This window comes from Sebastes fasciatus, chromosome 5, assembly GCF_043250625.1.
Source record: "Sebastes fasciatus isolate fSebFas1 chromosome 5, fSebFas1.pri, whole genome shotgun sequence".
NCBI classification, from domain to species: Eukaryota; Metazoa; Chordata; class Actinopteri; order Perciformes; family Sebastidae; genus Sebastes; species Sebastes fasciatus.
In genome coordinates this window covers 4,574,382-4,593,284 of record NC_133799.1, presented here as the reverse complement: position 1 = coordinate 4,593,284, position 18,903 = coordinate 4,574,382, and the positions used below count along the sequence as shown (strand labels likewise).

Below are 18,903 nucleotides of genomic sequence, written 5' to 3'. Positions count from 1 at the left end.
TTCTTTCAGCAAGCAGCCAGCAGCAAAGTCTGGGATGCAGAAAATACCTTCTAGCTTGCTCATTCATTGTGAGGAATTTAAATGCATTTTGAAGATACTTTAAATATGCTAGTTAAAAATAGGCTGTTAGTCACTGTCACTGTTTTTCTTGATTCATATTTTGTAAAAAATATATATATATCACAGCAAGGGGATAATAAGCCATCAACTTTAAGCATTTTGTGCAGTGGAACAATTCTTCCATAGTCCCATTTACAACAATTGCTTTTCCTAAATGATTCCCACTCAAAACAAACAAGACCAAAATGAGTTGTTAAAGCCCCTCTTTTATTTGCAGTGTAGCATACACAATGAACCTCACCTATAACTCTGATAAGGAGATGGTGATGCTTTATCTTTAAGATGCTCCGGCTGCACCGTGGAGGTGGGAGGCTGCCTCGTGCTCATTGGTCCGTTTCATGCTACCTTACCTCCCCTCTTATCCCGGGTAAAGGCAGGCTGACGATGCTACTGGACGATACCTTCAGTGAGGCGTGGAGGGGAACGGCATGACTTCATCACGTCAAGTGGAGCACTGCAAAAAAACACATCCTCAAAAGCAAGTAGTTGTACAGCTTTGTGCACACTTTAAATTTAAACATATGAAAAAAAAGTGTTTCAACTGCTAAAAAAAAAAAAACACATGTCAGATTATTGTGATAATAGAATAGAATAGAGACTTTATTGTCATTGTCATGGAAAACAACGAAAAACAGTAAAGCAGCTCTTGGCAGTAAAAGCAAACATTAAAAGCAAATATAAAAAACATTCAAATCAAAATATAGACAAATAAATGGATCATAAAGTGCACATATTTTATTGTACAGCTTAGTGTTGCAAGCTTCACACCTTAATTTAAACATATGTTGGTTTATAGACTGTTGTAATTGCAAACAGTGGATTGCATATATGAAAACAGCCTTGAAAAAAAGGAAAAAATTAAGTATTAAAAAAAATAATTTAAACATATGAAAAAAACGTGTTTCAACTGCTCAAAAAAACACATGTCAGATTATTCTGATCATGTATTACATGGTTCATTTTTAATACTAGGAAATAAGATGTTTGCATCCCATTGAGTTAATGATCTCCCCGAATGAAAATTTAAATATCCAGTGCTATAGATTCAATGAATATTTTAAGTGCATATATAAAACAAGGTGCCATAAAGAAAGATTGGGATGATGAGATGAGTGGTGGGAGGGGGGGGGGTGAGAGAAGATGGAGATGGAGAGAGGAGCCGTGAGTTGAGGGGTGGCTGGAGGAGAGGGAGGGCCGGACGCATGACATCATTACCTCAGCTTCCCTGCGCGGACAGAGCTCTGGTTTCTCCAAAGTGCGCACGGCGGATGCTGCTGATGCTGCTGAGGGAGCGACTCCTCCTGCCTCCTGTACCCAGACAGACGCGTCCTGAGCAAAACCTGCGCTCCTGGAGGGTGGTGGATATTATTAAAAACCATTCTTTATTAACCCGGCAAGAGGAAAAACCCAAGAACCGCTCTTCCTCCTCACTACTGGACCTGCCGAAAGGGACGCACACATTTCACAGAAAAAACACCCGGGGATTTATTGCCTGCTTGTTTGAAACCATGAAGATGTGAGGGTTTATTTATAAGCTGAGAAGAAAGAAAGAAAGAAAGAAAGAGAGGAACTCCGAGGCTGAGACACAAAAAGGTAGGCACACTTCCACTCTCGCTTTTTTTTTTTTTCCCAGCTACTTTTGTCTGCACAGGTATATGTTTTTATTTTATACAAGAGCTGGGAATTTGAATCACGGTTGAACAAACAAAAAAAAAAGGCATGTGGGGTATTTGGTGTGCGTTATTTAACACCGACAGCTCAGAGACGCATGAGGCAAGTGCCCAAAGAGGAGCATCATCTCAGAATACTGCAAAGAGGCTGTTACGGAGCTTTGCGATGGATGGAGAGGAGAGAGAGATGCTCGATAGTCCCGGACTCAGCGGGAGATCTGACTCTGCCACCGCAAAGCTGCTGCTGCTGCTGGTTGGTGAGCAGAGCATCTCTGCTGCTGTTTGAGCACGAAGCATATATCCATCATTCACTGTGAACGACGGCTTCCCTTCCATTCCCCCACTGAGAGTTCATTACAATTTGAATTTAATCTCCCCCAAATAAAAGAAACCTGATGGATGGTTCATCAGCAGCAGAGAGGAGAGAGAAGATTCTCAAGAATGTCTCTTATACACCACTTGTATGCGCTGGATCTGGATGGTTTTGGAGCATAACGCATATTTGTGAATCATCTTCTTTTTTTTTTTCGGGCGGAGGTGTGTGTGTGTGTGTGTGTGTGAGGGGGGGTGCTCCATCTCCATCTAACAAGTGCATCTCCAGCTTCATTAGCCAAGTCAGCCGTGAGAAGCTTTTTGCATTAGAATGCACTGGTATTCATGAACAACGCCAGTGGATCAGGAGACATCCAGTTCTTGTATGGGCATCAATCGGAAATGCAATTTTCGATATTTCACTTCTCTCCCTCCCTCCTTCCTTCCCTCTCGCTCCATCTGTGTGTGTGTGTGTGTGTGGACCGGTTGTTTGATGTGATGTAGAAAGCCTATATAAGGTCTAGCCTGCATGTTGGACTTTTTGAGAGTATAGGACTGTAGTTTTTTTGGTCTATATACACCCTTTGGACCGGATTTGCCTTTTGCGCATCACGTTGTCAATGGCGTGTAAAAAAAAAAGGAGTTGGGCTTATTTCGAGGTGCGCAACTCGAGCTTTTTTTCCCATGAATCTACAGCCTCCACTGAGGTGGAGTCAGTCAGCACGGCAATGACACTGACTTTTTCTTCTTGAAGTGCTGCTGCTGCATGCTCTTGTTGAATGCTGGATGCTGGATGGACACTCCGACTTGAATGACTGCTGAATGCGTGTATATTTGTAAAATATTTGATGTTAAATGAGGAATATAAAAAAAAAAACTAGCTCAAGAATATCTCAAACTTTCAAATTGGTCATAATCTTTTAAAACAGCTCTGCTTTTGCTGTCTTTATTTCCCCCCTTTTTATGATGGTTATTCCGAAATTACGCACAGATCTACTGCCACATAATGAGGCTCCATTATACTGGAAATGATACAACATAATGATACAGATTTAAAAGATGTGTGTCCTTTATTTCTAAGAAAACCAGTGCAGATACTCTTTTTTTCCTCATTATATTAAAGCATTACAGAAGATTTCTAGGTGTTGAAACGTTTTGCCACAGAACAATCTATTTTTTTTTTTTCGCCCTGAAGTTGTGCAATTTTCCATCTTTGTTCCGTCTCCTGTTTCGATCGCAACGAGCGCATCCCGCGTCTGCAAAGCTCATAAAAGCCAGAGAAGAGAGAACAATATCTCGCCAGCGCCCGGGTTGTTAAAAGAAAATGGCTTTATTCATTTTTCTTTGTACTCGTGGTAACTTAGTTATAGCTTTTTTATGGTGCCTGGGAATGGCTTACAGGCTCGCACTGCAATGTAATGTAATCAAATTTATGATGTTGCTGTGTATTACAATTCCCTGTTATGCTCTGTCACATGAACAAATTTGGAGTGACCCCCCCACCCCCTCTTCACCCTCCTCAAAACACACACACACACACACACACACACACACACACACACACTCACAGCAGAAGGAGCATGCAAGGCAGGTTAACATCCACCAGTGGATTTGTATGAGAAGGAGCACACACACACACACACACTCCTCGCTTGCACCCAACCTCTCTGGAAATAGTCCAGTCCTTTCTAAATTATATTCAGACTTATGCTACTGCAGATTTATTCTGGCAACCAATCATATGCTTCTTGCCTTTTCCATATTTCATGCACTTTCAAAAAAAAAAAAAAAATAACAGTAGAAAGTTTGGCCTCATGCGAGCAAGACATTAAAATATGTGGAGCTGAACCACAGTGATGAAACAAATGATGTAATGCATGAGTTGGTGTATGCAGACAGACACACAGAGATTTGCACTCTCTCTGCTCGCCTTTGTGATGCCACATCTTTTCATGCACGACATCACCCGTGGGATTTTTAGGCTACTATTTGTAAGACGTTAATATTTCAGTTGAAATTCTAATACTCATCCCTTGCTCCAGCATGTGTTCTGCAATCTCCAGTCCTCCTCTTCATATTGAGATGTGGTGGTGCCATCCAATGATCACTACTACGACAGGAGGGAGTCACTCACTCGCTGCTGTCTTAACAGACAGGCCTGTGGAAGGACAGCTATTACTGCAGTCCCTCCGTCAGACTTAATGGGCTCGACACGTTTTATGAAGCGTCTCCTGGCTCGGCGTTTGCTCGTGGAGCAGTCAAATAGCCATGTTGGACATGCATAGAGGCCACACACACTCTAAAAAGCCGTGTTTCATCATTGGTTCTTCTAAGATCTTACAGCAGCAGTGGGTAGAAATGGAGCAGTTTAAAGCAAGTTATTTTTTATAAAACAATCACTATATCCTGACAGAAGTGCATGAGACAGGTAATCTGAAAAAAATTGTGCGCCTCTGTGTCCTCCGGTGCTCTTAATGGCATCTGCAAGATTTCACAGTCCGGAGAAAAAACACCATCACAGCCGAGCTGGAGTCTGTCGTCTCTGACCAGCTGTCAATCACTCGCGATCTCCAATCAAACTAAGCAGCGCTGATCAAATATGAATTCATATTCTGTTACTGTAAAGCCTATTTCGTGCATGAAATGTTTTCAGAAACATCTTGTAGTGTACTGTTTAGCTGTAAAATTAGAAAGTTTGCTCCGGCTGGTGGGCGGTGCTTCGTATTTCCTCAACTGATCTCAACATGGCTGCCGGGTCACAAACTTTCTCATTTTACAGCTAAACAGTACACTACAAGATGTTTCTGAAAATATTTTATGCGAGATGTTTTCATATTTGATCAGTGATGCATAGTTTGCCCATTTGATCAGAGTTCGCAAGTGATTGACAGCTGCCTCTGTTGAATGAACAGCCAATAGGAACGCTCTCTCTCTAAAATGACCTGTGATTGAACAAAGTCTCCCGTCATGGGATAGATTTTTTAAAGCCTGAAAACAGAGCCATGAGGAGGTGCAGAACTATCTCTCAGAACACTTGAATTACAATATTCTGAAAGGATATTGTGGAATTTTTGCCCAATGATGCGAAAAACATTCTGCTTACTGCAGGTTTAATGGAGCCAGTGAGGACTTTAAGGTGCTTTACTAGTTAAAATAAAGTAGCTCAGATAGCTGAGGTACAATGTGAAATCCTAGGTTTTGGTTCAGTCAGGTGTGTGTTTTTTTTGTAGGAAGTGATCCCTCTCTTTTTCCTCTCCTTACCTCTCATACATATCACCCTGCACTATCACCAAGTCAAATATTGAAATGACAAAACTGTCATTATGAAGCCCATTTAATTTTTAGAGTGCAGAGCATCACGGGTCACCTTTTAGTGAGGTGGCTCTCGGTAATGGAGACGAGGCAGGTTAGCTTTGTCACTGTGTACACTTCTTAAGTTGACATCCATCAAGCAGCCTCTCTGTATGTATGAGATGGGTGATTGGATGGCATGCCCAAGCATCCGTTGTTTTCTCCTGCAGAAAGGCACTTCAATCACGCTCACCTGTCACCAGCCAGGCAGTGAAGAAGATTCAGGCATGTGAGAAACACATTGCAAATGCACACAGTGACAGACACGCACCTACTTACACACATACACACACACGCATGCACGTATACTTTTATTATATTTACAAGATGAGCAATAAGTCACATTCCGCAGTCTCATTAAAGGCCACCGAGCCTCAGTGTGTGGCCGTGTCATTAATGCAGTCAAAATGAAAACAGATGCGGACGGCTGGCAGAGCTGTTTAAGGGAAGCTAAACATGTAAAGCAAGAGAGAGGAGACGGAAGAGAGAGAGAGAGGAGAAAATCTTTAATCATAAGCACACTTTATGGAGAGCTTCGCCCATGTGCACTGTGGCAGTCTAATTACCCGGATAGTGCTTGTTAGTTGTCACCTCCAGATAAACAGCGGGCTATCTTTTTTTCTTTCATGTTTTCCTCCACGCCTGTGGCAGAATTTGAAATTCCAAGGAACCAAAATGTAAATTTCCGAGTGTCCCATCCTCACCTCCACCACTTAAACCACATGGAAACACACCAAAGTCATCTGTTTTTCACCGGTCAGGGTAAATAGAACCAGTGAAAGACTGACATCTCTCACCAAAACTCCAGTAGTTGGCATTACAGAGGTAATTTCCATTTGAGTTAATCATTAAAGAAAAGCAAAGGAGGGGTTGCATAATGTGACAGAGCATTTTTGTGCTCAGCCTTCTGTCCAACGGTGCCATATTGTACAGTAAATCTTGTCAGGAAGCATATGGTCCTCAAATCCATATGCAAATGAGTGCTGGAATATTCTTGCAGCAGAGAAAAGGAACTGTCCTTGCATCGTTTGAACACTGGTTTGTCATTTCAAATGGCTAAGATATAAGCTCTTTAGAGGGAAGTCTTGACTGCCAGAATGAGGGCAAAAAATGCACTATATTCACCAGTTTTCCACGAACATTCTGACCTGGTTTAAGCCCACCGTGGAGCTTGACACTTTAATGGCTTTGATGTGTACAAATTTTCCTGGTACACGCCCAAGATGTCAAGAAGGGAGGAGATGGGCGATCCTGGAGTAAAGCATGATTTCTCCTCCATTCCCAGGAAGGAGAGGAAAGACCACTCACTTGTGAGGGATGGAGGGTAAAAGCCTCAGAGAACTTCTCTCGCTGTCAAATTATGTTAAGCTTCATTTCAAAACACCATTCCATCAAGCAACGTCTATTTATGTCTCTCAGCCCACAACTCCAATCAAAACAATGTGAAAGGGTTAAAGTGGCAGGAGGAAGTGCACCTTTATTTCCTGCGTGGAGGGTTTGATTATGTTATTTTCACATTAATCACAGAAGTGCATGGACACTATTGAGGGAAAATGTAACCTTGTCAGAGTTCAATTTCACTGGTGAGAAGAACACATCATAATCACCGAGGTTTCAGGTTAAAGCAGCATGTTAAGCGTTCAAAGGCTCTTTACTCAAGGATAATTGCAGTGGTAATGTGTGTGTTTAGACAACCTGAGAATAGAATGCGTCCACTCCAGGTGTAGTCTAAAATACACAGGCAGAGGGGACACATCAGTGACGGGGGTCAACTGTGGGGCAAACTACATTCTGTGCAATATGTCCCATCTTTATATGATGCATTTTCCATGTGAAAACAATATTAAAGCAGTCATTTGTCAATGGGAAAATATTGTTTTACTTGACACCAATGCAGAATGGAATATATAAGCGGAAATACATATTTCTTAAAATATGTGTCACTTGTGTTTTTAATGTTTATACAAAGTCTTACATTACAGGCAGTGGAAATTGAGACGACTGCGCCCACACAGCACCCTCTACGCTAATGTAAAAAAAAATATTGATAGTAAACATAGTTAAACCTGCGGAAGCTACAATATTTTTGGCGTTATTAGGCAAAAAATCCATAATAACCTTTCAGCATATTGTAATTCAAGTGTTCTGAGAGATACTTCTGCATCTCCTCATGGCTCTGTTTTCAGGCTTTAAGAAATTTAGCCCAAGACGGGAGACTTTGACCACCGAGAGAGCGTTCCTATTGAGCGTTCCTATTGGCTGTTCATTCAAAGGAGGCAGCTGTCAATCACTCGTGAGCTCTGATCAAACGGTCAAACTAGGGAGCGCTGATGATGATTTATGAACGTTTATTCGCAATGGACATCAGAGATAAAGACGTCCTCCGAAAATGTAAATCACGCTATCTCTAAACATATGTATATGATGTGCGTTACGTGCTACTTTGACCGAGTTGTGACGACAAGGGAGTATGCATTTTGATGCAAATTGCAGCGTAAAGGGTTAACGCTACTTAAACTAATGTTACCTTAATTGCATTTCACCTCGCGCAGTGTCTTTGCCTGACATGACTCCCCGGGCCTCACAGTTTGAAAACCTCTGGTCTACAATAATAGAGTGTATTCTAATAAATTTACTGAAGACATTTTCAGTGTGTAACTTAAAGTGAAAGGCTTTGAGCTGTCATTGTGCATCCAGAGATTGCAGGAAGGATGTGAATGAACGCTGGTGTACTGGCGTTGTTTTGTACTACAACTGTATGTACTGCTGCTGCACTTTAGTGCCAAAAAGAAATATCCAAGAAAAGTATCATTCCCAGCAACTACAGTGAATGGTTTTGGTAACTAGGTGGTCTTGTGACTCTTACTGTGTCTCGTTATTGCATGCTTTGGATCAAACATTAAAGCTGCAGTGGGTAGAAATGGAGCAAATATGATTAAAACAAGTTATTTTTATAAAACTGTCACTATATCCTGACAGTAGTACATGAGACACGTAATCTGAAAAAAAAAAATCACGTACATTTGTGTCCTCCGGTGCTCCTAATGGCATCTGCAAGATTTCACAGACTGGAGGAAAACAACCCGAGCTGGAGGCTGCCGTCTCTGAGCAGCTGTCAATCACTCAGGAACTCCGATCAAACGATCAAACTAGGCAGCGCTGATCAAATATGAATCAATATTCTGTTACTGTAATGCCTATTTCTCTCCTCAAATGTTTTCAGAAACATCTTGTAGTGTACTGTTTTTATGGCATTTTTGCCAAATGATACCAAAAACATCCTGCCTACTGCAGGTTCAATGAAAACGTTGTTGCTGTAACATTGCAAATTATCATAAATTATGGGGATACAGATAATGAATAAGGTGCAATGTTTTGTCGAAGTGCCCTAACTTTGGGAATAATATCCTTCTCTTTATTAACCACTTGGACCCAGTAGATCTGACTAACTAACAAGCTGTCCGTGTTTGCCAGCTTGGCAGGATGTTTTCCGGAAAGCAGACACTTAGGAAACCCCTCACTGGATGAGACAGATGTAAATCTCCTCTGGGAGAGAAGCTTACAGAGGTTTATTCACCACTGCAGCCACCACACGCTCCCGAGGGTCGTAACTCTTGAAGGTCACGGTAGCATTTCACTTCCCCCCCTTTCTTGCCCACGACAACTCCAGTGGGTATCGCCGGATGTTTCCCGCCATGCTGCTGAGCGGCTGCTGATGGGGATGGTGGGGATCTGTGAGGATGATGCAATTCGACAATGGCAGGAATAACAAAACGCTGTCTGGCCCGTTTACCACTGGCCTGCATCATAGTCAAAGGCATCATAAAGAATGAATGATTCATAGACTGTCTTGGACAGTCATTTATGTTTAATTCAGAGCTGTACTGTAAGGCGTGGGCCATGGTCCTCTTGTGGCGTGACGGGGTCGTCACCAGAAGTGGGTGGATAGTGCCGTCGAAGAGGAGGAGGAGGAGGAAGAGGTGTGTAGAGTGTCACGCTAGAGCAGGGCAGAATTAAGACAGAGAGAGAGGAGAGCATTGGCGGTGGCCTTGTACGTTTCATCTGCAGGCCCTAATAAAACCCTCACAGGCCGGCATTGATCTCTCCCAGAATAATCCATTTAGACTGAGCGTGCCTGGCCATGTGGGGCCTCTTCAATTATTTATGGCAGAATGCTGTGCAAGCTTCCGTTGGGATGCAACAATGTGCCCTGGGAAACCTGTGAACTGTGGATTTGCAGGAGTGCAAGGGAGACACAGAGGGTGGAAAAGGAGACATGGCAGAGGGAAGGAGAGGACATGTGAGGAGGGATGGAGGAAGGAAAGGAAGGAAGGAAGGAGGAAATGAAGGGCAGGTAAATGACACTGAGGGATGCAGGTAGAAGTAGTTGAGAAGAAAGTGGTAGAGTTGAAAAAAAGAAGGAGAAGGGGAGGGAGGCAGGAAGGTGAGGAAAGGATGAGAAACATGTAATGCACATACAGTAATGTAGAGATGCATGCAGGAATGTCAATGGAGAGTTATGATAAGGGATGACAAACAAGTTTAGGAAGAGACAGCTGAAACAGAGCAGATCAGATGGAGGAATTTATGAAAGAATGCAAAGACTGAGGGAGGAGGAGGAGGGAAACGTGGCAAGGAGAAACGAGATGGAGGGTCATGGAGGGATAGATGAATAAAGAAATAAGAATAAAAGAGGGATGAGAAGGAGAGAAGGGAAGGAATGAGGAGATGAGTTGAGAAGGAAAGTTGGAGTAAATGGTAGAAAGAAGAGAGATACAACAAGATATCTTAGGAAAGGAGGAGGGAACAGAAGAAAAGGTAGGTGAAGAAGGAAAGGGAGGTAGGGAAGGAGAGATTAGCTGGAAGAGTTCAGGAAGCATGACAGGAAACAAGGTGGAATTATAGATGAGACGAAGAGGAAGAGATGACTGGAAATGAGGCAGAGATATAGATGTATAGCCTATAGGAAGAGGGTGGAGAATGGGACCTTTTTAAAGCAAGTCATGAACAACTATTGATCATGGCAAAGTTGTGGTTGCTATTGTGCTACGTTCAGACACGTCAGCTTGACTGTCTGTGTAGTTGATCGTTATTTCTGCTACACTCACCTTTAACTCGCAGTAGGCAGAATATTTTTGGCATCATTGGGCAAAAATCCCTTAATAACCTTTCAGCATATTGTAATTCAAGTGTTCTGAGAGAAAGCTAGACTTCTGCACCTCCTCATGGCTGTTTTCATGCTTTAAAAAAATCTATGTTCTTTGTTCAATCACTCTGCCTAGTTTGACCATTTGATCGGAGTTGGCGAGTGATTGACAGCCAGCTCAGAGACGGCAAGGCTCCAGCTCGGCTCTGATTGGTTGTTTTCCTCCGGTCTGTGAAATCTTGCAGATGCCATTAGGAGCACCGGAGGACACAGAGGCACATGATTTTTTTCAGATTACCTGTCTAATGCACTACTGTCAGGATATAGTGACCGTTTTATAAAAATAACTTTTTTCAATCTGCTTACTACAGCTTTAATGCAACACTTCACTCCACCTGTTTCAAGATGACACAAGAAACAAGACGATTCCATCCCATTGGCAGATTTCTTTCATAGTTTAAGTGGCCAAATGTTGTTTTTTTGCAGCATACTGAAACTGTACGCTCAGAGCTACATATCATAAACTCCCCGCTGTTTGCCCGGTCTATAGTCTGCTTAGCAGCTCACACTCGGCTGTCATAAATCCAGACAGATTTGTCTTACCTGGTTCCCCCGGCATTCATCATCGAGCTCTCTTCCTATTGCTGTAATTCCCAGCACCATTAAGGCTTTCCGCCCATCGCCTGCTGCCGAATCCGGATTTCTGATCCAGCGGAAGACAACTGGAATTGAAATTTCCATTTTCTACGGTCGGTTTGATTACGTCTGGCACATTTTGAAAGGGTATACCCTTATTTCACAAGGGCTCTGACCCCTGTGACCTCTCTAAAGATTTTGCTGAAACATAACGTAGACGTTTTAAGTACAATTTCCACAATTTGGACATGAGCTCCTCCACCTCAGGCAGTAGCAGCCCTTCTAGAAGTACCTCTTCTCTTCATTTAGTATATTTAGCATTTTAGAAGTTTTATCTACCTTACAATAATGCTGCGGACATTTAATTTTTAATGATATTTAGATTCATAACTTAACAACATAAACTCTCTGGAAGACTCCCACATTGATTTCTCACAGCTAACAAAAGGAGACGCAACCTCAAAGGAATGGAGCTGTAGTTTAGCAGGCATGCAGGAAAAAAAGGACTTTGCAAAGGCTATTACGTTGGCTGTGTCAAACAGCCTATAATCAGATGGGCTAAACGGTGTATACGGCATAGCTATTAGCTAACGATAGCATACCAGCAGGTTCTCTGTTTAATTAGTAGGACCCCATTTTCCCACCACTTGTCGTTCTCCGAAGCAGCCACCGAGGATTTATTGTTTGTCCGCGGCCATTGATTATCGGATTCTAGTAATTGTTTTGCCTTCGCTTGATTAACAAACCTGTGTTTTCTCCAGAGGCGAGCTCAATAACAGCCTTTAATGGCAGGACCCCAGCCAAGCTCCCAACGCTAACGGGGGTGCTGAGGAGAATCAGAGGAGGGGGGGGGGGGCTAGAAGAAGGGAAGAAAAACCTTCCTCATGCTCTCATTTTTGTTGTTTCACACCAACGAGATCGTTCATTAACTAAGGTGCTTTAGTGAATGGTTCCATACACAGATAAGTGTATGGGTGGCCCCTCTGGCTGATGCATCCAGGTGCAACTGTGTTTTGCGATTCCTGTCCGGCACAGTGTGCAGGATGATTGATGATAGATGTGGCTTTTCAAACTCATAGCATTACTGGCATGTTAGGAATTTGAGTATAGCCTGCCTCTTGTTCTTGTTCTTTTCTCTCTCTCTTTTTTTGTGAGGGAGTTTCCAGGGAAAAGTGTATCACAGCTGTGGTAGGAGGTGATGGAGAGGTTTTGGAGCAACTTCAGGTCACGCTTTGGAGCTCAGGGGTTTGGAGAAAGTGAGGGGATAGGGGGGATGGGAGGTAAGCATACTTGTGTATTACTCAGATGTATCTCCTTTCATGAGCCTTGCCTCGAGTCAGACCTTTACCTTTCATTAGGTGTCTTTCACAGATGTAGGACTTGGAGCCTATAACATTCCCTCCCCTCTCCTACGACACCCTGTCTGAACTCTGACTCTAATCCCGAGAGAAAGCGCTTGGAAAAAAACTTTTTTTTCTCTCTTTAGCGGTCATTACAAGGAACACTCTAGTTCCTGGAAGGGTGAGAACATTTAGTTGTTCTGTTCAATACCCAGAAGCGTCCCACTTTTTTTGAACCCAGGACAATTTTCATTGTGCCGTTGAACTCTCAGTAATGCAGGATGTTGCTTCACTCCAGCTGAATATTTTTCATTTCCGATTTGTTTGCAGCTAGAGAAAACATCTTGCCAAGTATAGTACAACACCTCTCCAAAGCTATTCTCTTTATAGAACTCACTCAATTTGTTTTCTCTTCTTTGCTCTTACACATCTGGATCATTTTACCGACACATGGTTTTTGTTATGGCACTGCTTCCTAGAAAGTCAAACTAATCTCACGATTGTACTTCTTGAAAGTCTTCCGGTAAGGACTGATTTCCTAAATTCCTATCGAAATGAAGCAATGAGGCAGAATAAACTCAATTTGTTTTCTCTTCTTTGCTCTTACACATCTTGATCATTTTACCGTCACATGGTTTTTGTTAGGGCACTGCTTCCTAGGAAGTCAAACTAATCTCATGAACTTCTCAGGTACTTCTTGAAAGTCTTCCGGTAAGGACTGACTGCCTAAATTCCTATCGAAATGAAGCAATGAGGCAGAATAAATACAGAGAGGAGGACTTTTATGCCGGCTGCCATTGTGAGGACTCTAACATAAGGCAGCAGTCTGCCACCTGACTTTTACCTTTTTTCCGCTGTCCATCAGTTTGCGCCGTCAGCTACAGGACGCTGAGGGAGAGGAGGAGCGAGGTCTACTTAAAGGTAATTTATTTCTGCTGTCGCTTTGTTGGGGTGAAGAGGAAGTGACAAACGCGAGCTGGTTGTTTATGAGGCCTGGCTAAGTGCTGGCAGGGCTGCTTTTCCTCTGAGGAAGTTGGCTCTCTGTTTAATTCATGTCCTTGGGAGGTGCATTGCTTTTGTGGCACAGCGTGTGGCAGGCGAGCTAATGAGAGTTGAACCTATCTGCTTCTTATTCTCCATCTGCTTTCTCCCACTTTTTGCCCCTGACCCTCTCGCTTTTCTTTCCTCTGTCTCTCTTCTGACCTCTTTTACCCCCCACTCTGTCCTTTTCTTTCCCCATCCAAGCCCTTTTCTTTCTTTTACAAGCCCTGGAGTCAGAAAAAGCAAGAAATGCACACAGAAATCTCTTTCCAATCGCCCCCTAGCTTGCCCTGCTTGTCTGGAATGAAAACATGGAAATGGAGAACCCTGCCTTCCATCATTTCACGCCAAATAAATCAGTCAGACCTTTGACAAACCCCAAATAGGACTGCCGATTTTTCAGAGCCGTCCCGTTCATCAGTTTGATTCATCTTCCCAGCGATGGAAGGCATGCTTTCTTCCCATGTCATCTTTTTTCTCCCCCTCCTACGTTTACGGTCAGTGAGTTAGCGGGGGAGGCTAGGTTACTGCATTCAGTCGTCACTGTTTGAAAAGAAAAGCAGCTCAGTGCAGCACCGGTGGCCAGGCAGTGAGCTCTAAAACACTCAGAGAGATGGACAGCAGAAGGACAGGGTGAACTGAAACGCCGACCTCTCCGACACCTCAGCTCAGCTCCATCCTATGTCTTTTCCTCCTCCTCCTGTGTACCTTTGTTAAAGTGCTGTTTTAATTGACACAAAGAAAAAGAAAGCTCTCTGGTTATCTAGCTGCCTCTTGTTTCATGTGAGTTAATTTTTTTCCCTCCTGTTCCTTGTCCATCATTCCTCTTCTCTGCGTCTTTGCCTCTTGAGCTCTTCCTTCTTTTCTCTGTGCTCATGTTTCTCTTTCTCTCTTGTTTCCTCAAGCTCTCTCTCCATTCCCAATCCCCACTGATTGCCTGTGTTGTTCCTCCCTTCCTCTTTCCTCCACGTCTAGTTATTTACATCTCCCTGTTGTCTCCCAGCTCATCTCCCGGCTCGTCTCCCCCGCGCCGCTCTCTCCTCGGCTCTGACTTCAAAAGTTTTTATACGTTTGCGTCGTAAATTATGAAATGAAGATCTCAACTGAACAATATAGATTCAGCTCGGAAAAACAAAACAGTGGAAGTTCATCAAAAGACTGGCACATTTCTCCACGAAAAAAAAAAGAAGATATTTGTACATGCTGAAAAATTTGCATTTTTGTACAATAATTATTATATTTGTGATTATGAATCATTAGTTGAACATTAAAAAAACATGACATAGAGATCAAAACATTTGTACATTTTTAAAAAGCATTTATTTCCCTACACATGAGGTACCTTTATTCACTGCTAATAATAATGATAATGTGTATAATTTACTCATTTGAAAATGCAGAAACATATAATTATTCCACTTAATTGCATCTATTGATAGTATTTGTCTGTAGCTGACATATTTAAACATTTTTCACATTGTATTTCACATAATTGATACTGAAATAATAATTACAAAAGATGTGTAATGGTTTAGAAATGACAACAGCATTAATGAAAGCTCGACAAAAGATTTTCAATTATGTACAAGTCTATATACATAGTGTTTAATAATGAATTATGTAATGCTTAATAGATAACATACAATTGATCATACCGCATCACATTGCCTCAGCAATATCACTGCCGTCTGGATTTGTGAATGCCTGCAAACCAGCAAAATCAACCTGAACCTGTCCAGCTCTGGCACCCTCCGTTACTGAGCTATCCCAACAGCCATCTGACATCACCATGGAGAGCTCTCTCCTCTCCTCATCCTCCGCTCTGCAGCGCATGGAGAGCTTTTGTTTGACTGACACTTCTGTATGTAGCGTCCTATGTTCAGGCCCTTCAGCCCTGAAAATGAAAGCAATACATTTCCACATAGATCTGTTAAGATAGCTCTCCACCTCAATACTATGTGTGTTTGAGCAGGTGAATCTCATCCATGACTACAGGCATATTTTCCACCCGCGATAGCAGGCAGGGCTGACAGGAGACAGATAGATAGCAAATGTGCTTCTGCTTTCAATGAAACTGTTAACAACCAGGTCTGCAGATCACTTTGAGCAAGTGTGCCTATACGTTAAAAGATTTACAATACATCACATTGCGTATAGCTTAACTCTGCATCATTACACTGCTATAGCGATATTTCTTTCTATGTTTTGCCTTCCAGAAATAGCTCTTAAGTGCACAGCCTGTTCCGGGACCTATACAAACGCCAGTCCCACTCAACATTGATAGGTACCCGTCGTGTATTTTTTGAGCGCCTCTCCCTTGTTTTTCATCTTTCCCTTCCCTCCTCTCCCCCTCCCTCCCTCTAACCAGCCTGTTCTGTTCTGTCACTCTGAGATGTGGCTTTAACCTCTGGTGCAGTTTTTCACTGGCGCCCTTTGTTTTCATCTATTGTTCTTAAAAGCAATTATGACCATCAGACAGGCCCATTAAATATTTAGCTGCTGCTTTCACTGGCTTCACACACCACAGATGTTCAAAGTGTCTTTTTCCGAAGCAGGGACGTGCACAGATATTCCGAGGGGCAGTCGCTCGGTTTACATGAAAGCCACTATTTGACACGGCCTCAGCATGTGTATTTGAAGGGTAGTGTACGTGCACTTGTGTCACTTTGTCCTTTAGATATAAGGATTTCTGTGTGTGTTTGTGTGCGAGCATGTGCGGTATATCTATTTATGTGTGGTCTGTGTGCCGTATTTACTGCTATAATCATTTCTGCTGCGTGTGTGTATTTTTCGGTGGCTGCCCCTCAGATTACTTCGCTATTCAATATTAGAAAATGCATTTGCAAGGAGTCCATCCTCAATTTCCACTGCAGGAAGAATAGGAATGATCAGTTGCTTGAGAGGACAATAAATAAGCTCCTCTGCTATTGATTTATCTAAAGACACTGTGGGACAAAGGCTTCACAAATTACCTCTCCTTTCACTGCTGCATTTAAGTATGAAGTCGAAATCTAAGAGAGCGCACACTTGTGCGATGCTGTATGTCTATACAGGAAAAGATGCATTTGATGTGTCATTTTATTGTACTTTGAAAATCAATTGTTGCTGTTTCTCACTTCTATTCACTTTTTTAAGTTAAAGTAAAGCAAATATTATACCCCACATATGTGAGGCATTTCTAAATATCCTTATTTCAACTCAGTGTTTATGTTCAGCGTCGAAGTGTTAAATTGAAGTTTCTTTGATCAAGGACTTCCTCAAAATAGAAGATTACAGGTTGAAAAGCTGCAGCATTCATTGTTGATCTCATCGTGTCCTTGTAGCACAGCACAGCTTTGTTGTCCCAGCTGTTATTATTCAGAAGGATTTGAAGAACAGCGTTAGCAGCCAGGGGTCCAGTGTCTTGCTCAAGGATGTTTTGGCTGCTCTAATAATTAAATGTGATACGCCAGTTATGTGTCTTCCTACCACGAGTCCACCCTGCCCGTTTATACTCTTACTTAACATTGACTGCAAGAAATGTTTAGCCCATAGAAGTAGAATGAGAGTAGAACGGACGTTCCCATTCAAATCAATGGGGCAGGATGGTCAGAACGATGGCCATTTTTGTGTGTATTGTCATTGCAAAGAACTATGACTGTTTTAGCGGGCCAACTTCTGTATAAACCTTTGTATTAAAGTGACTCACTGAGGTGAGGTTTTGCAGTAACGACCATGGAGAGGCATCTTTTATGCACCATCTCCACTGCCTCGCTGCTACAGAGAGGAGTTGAGGATTGCTGTAATTTCTTTCCCAAACAAAAGGCGGGTCTTCCGGCTCTGGCGTCTCATTTGCACTCGCCATTGTTTGATTGATTGGCACACCAATCAGCGGCGTAAGGCTAAAACTTGTGCTTGTGAAATTTGATTCCGCATAACTGGCATTAATCTACATACCATGTATTCTGTGTGCACCAGGCCGTGGCGGCTCGGTACGAATACACAAACCATTACAGCACTACTGTAGCTTAAGCTGGATGAATGAATGCAAAGCATATCTAGTGTAGCTTTAATGCTCAATAGAAGATGAAATCACTGGTTAAGGCTGACGTTCGTTAAAGAAAAAAGGCATATTTCAAAGACAGTGAAGAACGTAGTCATACTTATGTGCAAGTGAGGTATAATAATTGATGAAAGTCCTTGGTTTTAATGGCTATGTAGTAGTGGGTATAGAGAAGAAAGTGACAAGCTATGATATGTGCTTATATGGGCCAGCCAGCTAACCCTTTCTTGCTTCCTCTCTCTGAGTCTTTGCCTAATGGCTGATAATGAAGAGAGCATCTTTGCAGAGATGACATGTGCATGTCCTTTACTGGGCACACACACACACACACACACACACACAGAGAGGCTGGGTCTGACTGCCCTTCAGAATACCAGGCCTGACATTAATCTTTAAATGACTGTAGCCTCTTCCCCAAGACTTTCAATCCATTAGTGGCCACGTCTTGAGATGGAGAGAGATTGCCATAAAGGAGAAGGCAGGGAGGATGCTGGCAGCCTCCGTGTGTATGTGTATGTATGTGTTGCGGGTGGGGTGGGACGGTGGGGAGAGCGCGACAGAAAGGATGATGTCAATGATAATGGAGGATGAGGACAGAGAGAGAATGAAAGAGAGACGGAGAAAGGATGAGGCAACATGGAGGTATCAGAGAGAGAGAGAGAGAGAGAGAGGACACAGGTTTCAACTGCCAGGATGAATGGAGCCTCGTCTACCACTGTTGGTTTGTGTGTATATTTAGTTCACAACATTAACGTTTGGGTCAGAAATGTACTTGCCTGAAGTCAACTTTTACTTGCCCCTATACAAATAGTTTTATTTTTTAGTGGTTATGAAATAACAACAAAAAACGATGTGTTTTATTCATTTTTACCACTTGCCTGATTGGGAAAGTGAGTTAGGGTAGGGTCGCCGATTTAAGTCCCAGCACGGATCAAGTACGGAGTGTGGACCGGTAGCTGAAGAGATGCTAGTTTGCCTCCTGGGCACTGCAGAGGTGACCTTGAGCAAGGAACCAACCCCCCCATACTGCTCCCCCTGCACTGTATAGTATCTGCTCGCTGCTCCTACTGTAATACTAGGATCGGTTAAATCCAGAGATTAAATTTCATTGTGTGCTGTGCTGTGTACAATGTGTGACAATAAAATCGGATTTACATTTCCTGAATTACAAAACAAAAAAAAAAGAAAAAGTTCCAGAAAAATACTCAAATGACCTTGAGTTGAGAATATATTGTCTAAATATTG

At 42.6% G+C, this 18,903-nt stretch overlaps 1 protein-coding gene across 13 annotated transcripts in view; it reads left to right on the top strand.

Annotated features, from left to right (window-relative positions):
- Positions 1–1,351: 1,351 nt before the first annotated feature.
- The window catches only part of ptprsa (protein tyrosine phosphatase receptor type Sa), a 278,016-nt gene continuing 260,464 nt past the window's right edge, over positions 1,352–18,903 (top strand). For 7 of the 13 annotated variants that reach the window (XM_074634614.1, XM_074634612.1, XM_074634609.1 and 4 more), the window contains exon 1: positions 1,353–1,713. The gene's annotated coding sequence lies outside the window, so the exon portion shown is untranslated. Of the gene's footprint in view, positions 1,714–13,397; positions 13,497–18,903 lie in introns of those variants that run through there. The other 6 variants (XM_074634617.1, XM_074634618.1, XM_074634616.1 and 3 more) reach the window with 3 other exon arrangements.